Genomic DNA, 12830 nt, shown 5'->3' on the forward strand with positions numbered 1-12830 from the left:
TCTCTCTCTCTCTCTCTCTCTCTCTCTCTCTCTCTCTCTCTCTCTCTCTCTCTCTCAGCCTTCAGCTGCTATTCTCATTCTACAAGGGGAAATCCTCACCCGGAAAACCTTGTTCACACTGGCACAGGTCCCAGGGCGTGAGCCCCTGTGGAGGCTGCGTCTCTCCCTTTCCATTTCCCTTGTTGACTTCCAGTGTGACTGTTGTGGGCTCACAGATGGACACGCAGTTCTCTTTGACTTGCCAGCCACTGGGCTGAGTTCCCCCCTTGCTTCCCCAGGGAAATTGAGAACCCCTGCCGAGGCTGACACTCTCCGAGACCCAGAGGAATCCAAGGGGGTCTCTGCACAAGCCCAGGGAGCTCAGGGTTCTGGACAGACTTAGACAAGGATTTTTTAGGTTCAGGCTGAAACTCTGGTAACCTGCCATTTCCAGGAAGGCCTCCAAGCAAGACAGAAGAAGAGAAATAGGTGAGGTGACCTGGGATCCAGAAAAGAGGAGGCAACACCGAGGAGAGGGAGCCTCAGGAAAAGAGGGAGCTCTTGCAAAGGCAAAGAGGTTTGCAGCACACGCAGCCATCCCCAGAGCACAGAGGACCTGTTGAGGACTTGCACTTGGCTGCGATCCCTCCCTCTGCCTGATCCATCCCCATCTATATCAAGTTCTGTGAAGGTTGCAGCATGTTAGGTATCTCAGAGGCCCATCTCCTCTTCTCTGCCTCTGTGGGCAGTTTTCTGACCACATAGCTGCTTCTGACCTCGCTGGTCTCCAACCTCTACATTCCAATCCATTACTTCACAATATGATCTTTCTGATGTACACATCTGACCATAATTTGTTCCTCTTCCTTACTTCCTCAAAGACTCCCCACAACGTTCTGGATCAATGCTATAGTTCAGGACCCGCTATTCTTCATTATCTAACTCCCTCATCTTTTGTTCCTGGCCTTATTTCCACCAAAACCTACATAAACACTCTTTTCCTGCCACCCTAAACTTCAGTTCCCCAAACGATACATATGACGCCAGGATACCTACTCTTTGTCTTCCTCGCATCCCCTGTGCCCACTCTCTCTCAGAACCCTGCTAAGGTACCACCTGCTCTGGAAATGTTCTTCTGCTCCCCCCACCCCACTCTTTCATGCTTTCAGAGTCCACCATACAAGACCTTTAGCCCTGGGGTTCTTAGCCTCAGGCCAGATCAGAAGTTTTGTGAACTTGCATGGGGGAAACGCATGTTCACTCTCCTCTACCTGAAATTTAATATTTCCTTCAATTACAAATTCAGGCACAATTCACAGTGGTTCCAGTGATACCCGACATTCATTGCCTCCAAAATCAGTTGTTTTTTTTTCATTCACTTTCCAGTTGTTACAGATTTTTCTCAAAGACGTGTCCCAACTCATCTGTATTTTAAAATTATAATAGTTTAGATCTGTAGATCTATTATTGAATGTGTAAATAAAAAAGCATATAAATCATTACCAATTTGGATTTTGACTACATATTTTGTGAACTTCTGAAAAATAATTGGCTTGCTTTCCAATCACCTGCATTTTATTTTACATGTTTTAAGATGTTGTTCTGAGAAGAGGCCCATAGGCTCCCCAAACCACCTGGGGTTTCTGCATCGAATGGTTACCCTTTCTCTGGCATAAACCCCAAATACCTTCCACTGAAACTCTAGATTGATCTTGGGCATTTCTGTTGATAGTTTTGCACATCTTGAAAGCAAGAGGCCCTCTTCCAATCTATACGATTTAATACAATGCGTATCACCTAGCATGGTGCTAAAAACACATTTTGGAATAAATAAAAAGAAGACAAAAAGGAAGGAAAGAAGGAGGAAGGAGGAAAGGAGTCGATTTGATCTTCAAAGACCATCTGCTCTACTTTCGCTTCACTCAGATGACTCCATGGCTTAGCCCCTTGTCTTCTTTACCTCTCTGCTCTGAGATCATCTTTTCAGGGAGACCTTTGTCAGCACTGTATTTAAAATTATACTTCCATCCCTACAGCCCCAGGATCACCCTGTCCCTGTTCCCTGCTTTGACTTCCTAACACTCATCACCACCCCACAGATTATGTGCTTCTCTCTGATTTTTATTACTTTATTTCCTCCCCTTTTACTGGAATGTAAGCTCCATGAAGGTGAGAAATTGATCTCATTCATTCATTTCTACAGCCCCAGCACCTGCTGTCCACCCAGTGGATAATAAGCATTAAGTAGCAGGACAGAATGGCAGTGAACAAGGGGTGAAGGCCCATCTGTTAGTGTCTGTTCCCACTCTGCAGATAAGGAGGCTGAGGCTGGGAGAGGTTAAGTTCTGGCAGGAGCCAATAGCAGGTCTGCATAGATATGAGTGAGTGGTGGGAAGAAGCCTGGGTTGTCTACCCTGGGTGTGGATGGAGGGACTTGGAGTCTCAGGCTGGGAAGTCTCGTCCTAAGGCACAGTACCTATTTTCAGTGGAGAAGTGGCAGAGCTCCAGGAAGATTGGCCTGATCTGGAGCTACTGGGAAGCAGGATGGAGGCTCATTGGGAATGTGTCTTATTTTTAAGCCATTGCTGTTTGATCAACAGTATGCATGTGTAAAAATCCTGCCACTCTGTCTGATTTTCTCAGTCTCCGGGAAAAGCCAAAGCTTGTTCATCCTGTGTGAGGTCTGAGTTAAAAGGATTGTTGAAAGATTCAAGAACCATAAAGGATGGCTCCCCTGAGACTCCTCTGGGCTCTCTATGCAAACCTTGCCCATAGTGCTCACCCAGCTGGTTGTGATGTCCCCTTTTGTGTGGCTGTCTCCTCCACTCAACCAAAAGCTCATTTATAATAGGATGCCACAGTTTTCTTTCTTTGGCAGAGCAAGACTGTGTGACCTGACATACAGTAGATTTTTAGTTAGTACTTATTGAAAAAAATGTGAATAGAAAATTGCTGATCACTAGATGCAAACATAGGAAAAAGTGAACTTTGAGTTCCTACTAAAGACCAGGTACTGGCAGGGTACCTAAGCAACAGAGGTAAATGAAAGGGGCCTGTGACTTCCAGGAATTCATGAGAGAGCAGACTGATACACATGTGGGCAATGAAAATAGTGTGCCAAGGCCAAAGGGGGTCCCCTAGGAGGGTCTACCCCCATTCTTCTGGCATTTACCAAACTGAAATCATATCATTATTTAATGACCTATGTTCTGTCTTCCCAGAAGAATGAAATCTCCAAGAAGGGCTTTGTCTCACTCACTGCTTGACTCCAGTATATAGTAGATGCTCACTTATGAAACCTCAGAGTTGCCCCAATGTAAGTTCAATAAATATCTGTGAATAAGAGCATGACTTGAAGAAACACAGAGAGCCATGGGTGCATGACCTAATCCAGGAATGGGGGCCAATCACCTTCCAAGAGGAACATGGTGTTCCAAAGTTTACTCCCTCCTTCAGCATTTCCTCATTCATGACTTCCCCACAACCTAGGGAGGCCACACCCATTTATGAATGAAGAAACAAAAAAAGAAAGAAAGGACCTTGGTAAAGGTCAATCATCTGGCAGACCAAAGACTTGAGCCCACATCTCCCAAGGAAAGTCTGTGCTTTCCACACACATTATTCTGCCAACACAGAAGAGGTCTCATGATGAGACAGAGTGACCAACTGGTCATGCTGCTCCTGAGGGACCAGTGACCATTATCATGGGCCTGAGTAAAGAGGACAGATGACCACATCACCACCACCATCATTTTTATGGCAATTAAGAAGTACTTATTGCCTTGTGATCTAGGTTTAATTACTGTTCTCAACTTATGGATGAGGAAACTGAGGTACTATTAGATAAACTTCTGAGGTCATACTGGCAATAAGGACTCAAACCCACATAGCCTGATTTCAAAGCCTAAGAGATATCTTACCTGTTTATCTTCTCCTGCAACAGATCATACCCACCTAGTCCAGCTCTGGATGGTTGCTAGGAGGTTCACAGTAGCACACTCTTTATGTGCTCAACTTTACATTGTCCTAGGTGCTGTGTGAGAAAGCTACAAAGAAGTTCCCAAAGTCCCTGCCTTCAAGGAGTACCAATCCAGGAAGGAAGATGGACAAGCAATCATGGAAACTAAAATAGGCACAGAGGAGTGTGTTTGCAGAAGACAGCCATTTAAGTCACCTATTTTCATGAGATCCTCCCTTTATTTTTTCTTCTTCCTCTCTAGCTTCCAATATGAGAGAAAACATATGACCCTTGACTTCCTAAGTTTGGTTTATTTCACTTAACATAATGTTCTCAAGTTCCATTCATTTTCTTGCAAATGACATAATTTCAATTTTCTTTATGGTTGAATAAAACTTCATTGTGTATATTTACCACATTTTCTTTATCCATTCATTTATTGATGGACACCTAGGATGGTTCCATAATTTGGCTATTGTGAATTGTGCTGCTATAAGCATGGGTATGCATGTATATCATTATAATATGCTCACTTGAATTCTTTAGGATAATTAGAAAGGAGTGGTATAGCTGGTTTATTTGGTGGTTTCATGCCAAGTTTTTTGAGGAACTTCTGTACTGATTTCCATAGTGGTTAATTTATAATTCTTCCAACAATGTAAAAGCGTTCCTCTTTTTCCATATCCTCTCCAGTATGTAATATGTATTATTGTCTGTATTATTATTATTTTTTTTAATCAGGGATTGAACCCAGGGATGCTTAACCACTGAGCCATAACCCCAGCCCATTTTTATTTTTTATTCTGAAACAGGGTCTTGCTAAATTGCTTAGGGGCTCCCTGAGTTGCTGAGGTTGACTTTGAACTTGCAATCCTCATGCCTCAGCGTCCTAAACCACTGGGATTACAGGCTTGCACCACCACACCAGGCTGTCTATATTCTTTTTTTTTAAGTGTTTATTTTTTAGTTGTAGTTGGACTCAATATCTTTATTTATTTTTATGTGGTGCTGAGGATCGAACCCAGGGCCTCACACGTGCTAGGCGAGCGCTCTACCACTGAGCCACAACCTCAGCCCAGGCTATCTATATTCTTGATGGTTGCCATTCTAACTGGAGTGAGATGAAATCTCAGTGTAGTTTCACTTTCTGTTTCCCACATTGTTAAGGACATTGAACATTTTTTTTTCATATATTTTTTGGCCATTTGTATTTCTTCTTTTGAAAAGTGTCTGTTTACTTCATTTGCTCATTTATTGATTAGATTATTTGGGGTTTTGGTGTTAAGTTTTTTGAGTTCTTTATACATTCTTAGTATTAATTCTCTGTCAGAAGAGTAGGTAGCAAAGATTTTTTTCCATTCTTTAGATTCCTTTCCTTATTCTTAATTCTTTATTTGCTGTACAGAAGACTTTTAACTTGATGCTATCCCATATATTAATTCTAGGAGTCCTACTGAGAAAGTTGTTGCCTGTACCTATATGTTGGAGTCCTAATCCTAGATTTTCTCCTAAGAGTTCCACAGTTTCTGTTCTAGTTGCTAGGTTTTTGATCCATTTCAAGTTAACTTTTGTGCAGGGTGAAAGATAAGGATCTGGTCTCATTATTCTACATATAAATGATCAGTTTTCCCAGCACCAGCACCGTTTGTTTAAAAGACTGTCTTTTCTTCAAAATGTTTTTTGGCACCTTTGTCAAAAATCAGATGACTATCTGTGTGAGTTTGTTTCTTTGTCTTCCACTCTGCTCCATTGGTCCATGTGTCTGTTTTTTTATGCCACTACCATGCAGTTTTTGTTACCATAGCTCTGCAGTATCACCTGAAGTCAGGTATTGTGATGCTTCCACCATTGATTTTTTGGCTTAGAATTGCTTTGGCTATTCTTGGTCTACTAATATTGCAAAAGCATTTTAGGACTGTTTTCTTTAGTTCTGTAAAGAATGTCCTGGGTATTTCGATGAAGATTGCATTGAATGTGTATATTGTTTTTGGCAGGATGGCCATGTTAACAATAGCAATTCCACTTTTCCATGAACATGGGATGTCTTTCCATTTTCTTGTGTGTTCTTCAATTTCTTCCTTCAGGGTTCAGTAGTTTTCATTGCAGGTTTTTAACCTCCTTGGTGAAATTTATTCCAAGTGTTCTTTTTCATTTTATTTTATTTTAATTTATTTTATTTTTTGAGACTAAAATGAGATTGTTTTTCTGATTTCTTTATCAGCAGATTTATTACTGACATATAGGAAAGTTAATGATTTTTTATATTGATTTTGTAAATTGGTACTTTGCTGAATTTGTTTAATACCTCTAGTAGTCTTCTGGTGGAACATTGTGGATCTTCCAAATATAGGATCATATCATCTGCAGTGATTATTTGATTTCTTTGTGTTGTTATCCTTCTTATTTCCTTCTCTTATATAATTTCTCTGGCTAGAATTTCTAGTACTATATTCAATAGGAGTAGTGACAGTGAACATCCTTGTCTTATTCTGGATTTTAAAGAAAATGCTTTCAATTTTTCTCCTTTCATCATGATATCAGTTTCGGGTTTTTTTGTATGTAGCATTTATGATGTTGAAGAAGTTCTTTCTATCCCTAGTTTCTTCAATGTTTTAATCACAAGTGTGTGCTCTGAACTTTATAAGAGGATTTCTCTCCATCTATTGAGAAGACTATGTAATTTTTGTACTTATTTCTGTTTATGAATTTGTGTATGTTAAACCATCCTTGCAATTCTGAAATAAAATCAACTTGGTTGTGTTGTGCAATCTGCTTAATATGATTTGCTAATATTTTTTGAGAGTGTTTTTATTTAAGTTCATCAAGGATATTTGTCTGTAGTTTTCTTTCCTTGATATGTCCTTATCTAGTTTTTGGTATCAGAGTGATACTGGCTTCATAGAATGAATTTGGAAGGGTTTGTCTCCTTCTATTTCATGGAATAATTTGAGGAGCGTTGGCATTAGTTCTTCTTTAAAGGTCTAGTACAATTCAGTTAAGAAATTGTTTTTTGGAAATTTTTTTTATTAATGCTTGTATCTCATTGCTCATTATTGATCTGTGTAGGTTTCCTATGTCCTCCCAATTCAATTTTGTCAGGTTTTATGTAGACACCACTTCTTGATAGCAAGAAGAGCCAAGGCACAAAAACTAAGCAGCATGCATAATGATGGGATGGATCGGGAGTAGTTTGTTAGAAGACCATTTTTGTGAAAAGCCAAGCAAAAAAATAACTGTTGTTTAATCTAGGAGATGGAAGAATAAATGGAAAAAATAATCTGAATATATCAGAGACATATGCAGAAGATTATTGTGAGAGAGAAAAAAGGATTCAGGGTACCTTCTAGGTTTTTAGCCAGCATAACTAGGCAGATGTTTCCTCATATCAATAAAGAAAACCAAAAGAAGAAGCAGGTTTGGGAAATATAAATACAGTTCAGATGAGTCCCCAGGGGTCCAAGAGTGTGTCACCTCCCTTTCTTGGAGAAGAAGCTCTTCACCCAACCCTCTCTCTGCTCTGACCATGTTTTCCAAGTGGAAAGTGAGATCACTTGTATGACCCTACTTTCCTAGCAGTAGTGATTGACCAGGTGTTGGCGTCTGATCCAGACAGGGCTAATGAGAGTGCCCCAATCCACATCCATTGCCAAACATGTCTACCTCATACTGCTGTGTTGGTTGTGCTCTGGAAAAGCCTGTCTGGTAGGGAAGAGTGGTGATTAGAATCCAGCCCATGTTCTGCAGGACAAGCTATGCATCTGTGGAGCTGCAGATACTCAAAGGATGGCACTTTTTCATATTTCACAGAGGTGCTATATGTGCTGCCAGTCCCTGGGGACTGTTCCAGGGATGGGCCCATGTGCCATGTAAAGTAACTTTAGGTAAGCTGGATTCTCCTGGAATTTATTCTGTTGAAGTACATGGGAAAATGAATGTTTTACTCAGGTCCTAAAATTGTATAGATAGGAGTTTGTAGCTATCCCTGTCCATGTGGATATGGAGGAAACAACTGAGAGATAATGAAATGGTACATCAATGGACTCGGGAGAGGGAGATGAAAGAGAAAAAGAGCTGTTAGAATCAGAGCTCCCTGTTTCAACCAACCCTACCCTTCTTGGGACTTGGAAGTTGGGTTTCTCCATTAATTCTGTGATTGCCCCTGTATTCTTCTGATTTAATTTCCCCTCTTTTGCTTAAGTTCAAGTTGAGTTGTTGCTCCTTGTAACCAATGCAACCAGTCTTAAACAGAGAAGTTCACGTATTCATATTTGTAGAAGAGAGAATGGGATGAAAGATAGATCAGAGGCTAAACTGAAAGGATGCAGTGGACAATTTCATGAGTCACATGAGAGAGGGGTGTCCTAGGAGTTCCAGGCTCTTAGCTTCAGAGACTGGAAAGAGGTGGTGATGTCTTTGACAGAAGTAGGCAATCCAGAAAATATTGGACTAGAAGAAAGGAAAATGCATTTTTCCATTTATTGATTTATTCACCAACCTACATTTGGACACTGAGGACTGAGCAGTGGATAAGATGAGTTCATATTTGGATAAAGTCTGTGGGGCATTATTGACTGATGTACCTACTCTGAGCCAGGCACTGGATATAGAGCTGAGTGTACATAAGTCTAGCGGTGATATCTGCAAGAAGCTGGGAGGAGTGAGCTGGCATTTTGGTTGTAACTATCATCCCCATGGAGATAATTTTGGAAGTGATGGGAGAGAATGCATGGAGAAATCTAGTTCCACAGCCCTTCAGGCCTTGGCTTCATCCATGGGCTAGAGAACAGTGTTGCTTGGGTCTGTGTGACCGAGAGGCAGATGCAGAAAGAACATGGCTTTAGAGGCCCAGTCAGGAGACAGCCCAGCCTTACTCCTTGGCCCCACCAGGTAGCAGTGTGCATGACCTTGAATGAGCTGGAGCCTCTCTTTCCTTGGCTACAGAATGGGGATGTGAATGTTTATCCCAGTATTAAGTATAAGAAAGCATGCTTGTGGAAGTTCATCCCTTCAACCACAAATAGGTATTGGACACCTACATGCCCCAAGTTCTAGAGTAAAGGATTCGAATGGGAGCCAGTAAAAGAGCCTTCATTTAAGAAGGATACATGACTATTTCTGGCTTCCATAGCTGGGTTCTGACTCCTTTCAAGCATCCCAGGTCTCTGCCCACCACCCATCAATACCAGTCTGCCCCTTGCCTAGACCTTGTGAAAAGCAATATTTTGTTGTGTTTTGTTCTTTTTTTTTTAATGATTAGTAAAGAAAGAGAAAAGCGTGTGTGAGCTGTCCTCTGGAGAGCTGGTTTCCAGAGAGGCAGAAAAGGGGCCCACGTGAACCAAGCTGTTCTTGGCAGCCACCTCCGTGCGCCTCACAGCCAGAGGCTTAAAGCTTTATTTGTGGTTTGGGTTACAAGCAAGGGCGAAAACCCCAGAAAGGAGAGGGGGGAGGAGAAAACATTTGAAAAGTTGAGAAAATTACCCTGCGTTCTCAAGTGCAGGTAATTTGTCTAAACACCTGAACTCTGTAGAATCCTAGTGGTCTGACTGTGGCTTTAGACCTGGGCTCTCTGGCTTGGTGTCAAGCCTGGGGGACTTTTTTTTTCATACATTAAGCAAAAATACAAAATCACCTTTTACAAGATATTAATGAGTACCTTTACTGCTTCAATGGTAACATTGTTGGAGGTTTTGAAAAAAAAAATACAGGTTCAGGTTTAGGGGTGGTTTTGTTTTGAAGGTTGCTATATAAAGCACTTTGGTCATGGAATGGCACATTTGGGTGTTGAGTCCCAGGACCCCAAGTGAAGGACACAAACCATTTTAGAAATAGAAGAGCCCTCTAAGGGCTCCAAGACCAACCCCTCCTCACCTGGATGATACAAACAAAGCCCAGGAAAAAGTAAAATATGTGCAAAGCAACACATCACGCTCATAGTAGAAACAAGTCTGGACCCAGGACTCAGGTCTTGGAAGATTACTCCAGCAGCCTTTGAGGCAACCCAGAGGTGACATTTCCCCTCAGAAACTATGACTAGACTCCCCCCCATGTTGACATTTCTGCAGCAGTGACTTTGAAAGCTGCCTTTTATAGCCCTGGCTTTGGAAGGGCAAACACTGTTATCAGTAAAACAACACAGGTGCCTCATAGAATTGGATCCAGGTGGAGCCAGGCAGGAAGCAAGACCCCCAGACATAGGCAGACATCACCCCATCACCTGTCTGGGTTGGAAGGGCGCAAAGAACTTTCTTGGGAATAGGAGGAGAGGCGACTATGTTGGTGAAGGGCTTGGCTTTGGGGCCAGACAAGAAGGTTCAGTCCCAGAGATCTACTTGCAAATTTCAATGAGCTCTCTGGTTGGGTCTCAGTTTCCTTAGCTATGAACCAGGGAAAGAGAGAGCTCAGTCACATAAGTCACATTTCAAGTGATCAATAGTCTCATAAGGCTAGTGGCTATTGTATTGGACAGTGCCGATCTAGAATTTTCACAGAAAATCTTGCTGGACAATGCTCTTGAGGGTTCTGGGCTCCTGACATTGGTTCTAGATCTCACCAACTGCAGCCACCTGGAAACAGAGGACTGGTCAGTCCAGTTCAGCCCTAAGGGCTCAGCTCTGACATCTAGGACTCCTACCTGTCCCCTCTGCCTCAATCTGATCAATACTACAGGATTTGGCTTCAAAGTTGGAGAATGACTGAGTGCTCTCCTGAGGCTTCCCTTAGCAGAATCCCAGGGCAGGAGGACATGTGGGGTGAGGGGCAAGAGGCTGGGCAATGCCTCACATGAATATTGGTTTTCAGAGTCTGGAAGACTTGGATGTAAGTTCTGGTTCAGCCACTCAAGTATTAGTGATTCATTAAACCTCTCTGAGCTTCAGTTTTCAAATCAGAGCTTTCCCTGACTTCAAGTCAGATACTTCAGGGATCATGAAAGTAGAAACACTGTGATCTGGAAGAATGAGAAACTTCTAAAAGTAAGGATTTGGCTTCTTCCTTCCTCTGCCTCTTTCTTCACTAAAAAGGGGATTTAGATGGAGGCAGGTGGCCTCCATCTATAAAGAGGTTGCATTGTTTGAAAACATTCTGCAGAAGTCTGGAAGTTAGAAGAACCTCGTAACCCAGAGACAGGAAGAAAGAAGGGATCAGGAGAGAAAGGAAAAATATTCTTCAAACACCTATTATATTCTAGATACGATGGCAGTCATTTTCAGATATGCGGAGATGATGATAACGGTGGCAAACTTTCTTAAGTACTTATAGTGTGTTAGGTATAGTTCCAAGTGCTTTGGAGATATGATTCCTCTTTACAGATGAAGAAACTGAGGCACTGCAAAGTTAACGTCCGTCTCCAAGGTCACTCTAAACTAAGATTTAAATCCCAGCAGTCAGATTGCATGCACAACCACCTCCTCTGCACTGAAAAGGCAGAGCCAGCCCTTAACCCCACACCCCAGCTCCAGAAAGGCAAAGTCACCTTCGTTATTTGACACACTATGCTCCTAGTGATACATTAGCTCTTCCAGCAACTACCACCACTCTGCTGACTCACAGCTCTCTCATGGCCCACTTTCCTATCTGCTGTCCTTTCTTCTACATGGCCTGATTTCTCAAGGCCTAAGTCACATGACACTGGCACTCCAAAGGGCTTCCCCCAGTGGTTACCTTAGCTGATCCACACCTTCTAAGTGTATCTCTTCAAAGCCCCTGAAGGTAGCAGGATCCAGGGGTGGCAGGGAATGCCTTTTGATACCCCCTGCCCCGCCCCGCCCCAGGAGAACCACAGTCAGAGGGCTTTTACATAAAGCCAGATCTGATCCACAAGGGCCTGGAAAACACCCTTCCCAGGAGCGATTGCTGTGGCTGCCTTGACTGAGGCTCAGTTTCAGAAGAGTTTGGAAGCTACAGTTCGGCCACACAAAGCATTCGTTTTCACACCGTGGTTTGTCGTTTGGGCTTTGAAGACAGATAGGCCTAGATTCAAAACCGCTCACCAGCTTTGTGACTTCAGACCAAGTCCCAACTTCCTTAGGCCTCAGTCTCTCTCCGGGAACCTGGAGCCCTGATGGGATTTACTTCATGGTGATGGCGAGTAGGTGAGAGAGAAGGCGGAAGTGAACCGCTGACCCTGGCCTTGGCGCACAGTGAGGGCTCAGCATTGGCTGAAGTTGCTTCAGGGCTGTGTTCTCCCAGTCAAGCATTTGTTTGGCCAATGTTCAAGAGTCTGCCAGGGCAGCTGGGCGCCACAGCAGAGAGAACCCAGACACACACAACAGCCAGCACGCGGGATGGGGCTCTGGTGGGTGCAGAGGTTTCTGGCCCAGCCAAGTGCTTTACAGGGATTTGCTGTGGTTCTGCATTTGGACCACAGGGCTCCCCACTGTTCATTCCCCCATTCCTAACACACACACCCCATCTCCTCAGCCGTTTCTGAGTTTGAATCTTTTCAGATCACTCTCCATGTGACCTTGGGCAAATCCCACAACTCATCTCAGCCCATGGCACGTTTCCTATAAAATAGATAAGGATACACCAGGCCAAGCCCTTGTAGTCGATGAGCTGATAACGAATGTGAATGGCCCAGCCAAGCCTGGCATGTGGCAGATGCTCTGTAACTTCTAACTGCATTCCCCACACCCTAGGCCACCAGCCATCCCTCTGATGCTATGTGCCAAGCTTGGGATGGATACTGGGGGGTCAGACATTTTAGGGAATTTCAAGTTTAGTGGGTAAAATAAACATTTGAGCCATTATAGCTGATAGAGAATGCTAAGGGCTGCAATGGAAACATGTATAAAAGGTTAAGAAACACCAGGAAGGGCACGACACTTTGCCTGGTTGCCTCCGTTTTCCTCTTCTGTCAACTGGTTACTACCTCACGTGAAATGAATCAAGCCAG

The 12830-nt window shown here is 43.0% G+C and overlaps 1 long non-coding RNA gene across 1 annotated transcript in view; it reads right to left on the reverse strand.

Moving 5' to 3' along the window:
- LOC125620365 overlaps positions 1 to 12045 on the reverse strand; it is a 111688-nt gene extending 99643 nt beyond the window's left edge. Inside the window, exon 1 of the long non-coding RNA XR_007351978.1 lies at positions 11926 to 12045. This is a non-coding gene — a long non-coding RNA (uncharacterized LOC125620365). The remainder of the gene's footprint in view (positions 1 to 11925) is intronic.
- Between the last annotated feature and the right edge of the window lie 785 nt (positions 12046 to 12830).

The sequence above is a fragment of the Marmota marmota genome, unplaced genomic scaffold (assembly GCF_001458135.2).
Source record: "Marmota marmota marmota unplaced genomic scaffold, marMar, whole genome shotgun sequence".
Lineage (NCBI taxonomy): Eukaryota > Metazoa > Chordata > Mammalia > Rodentia > Sciuridae > Marmota > Marmota marmota.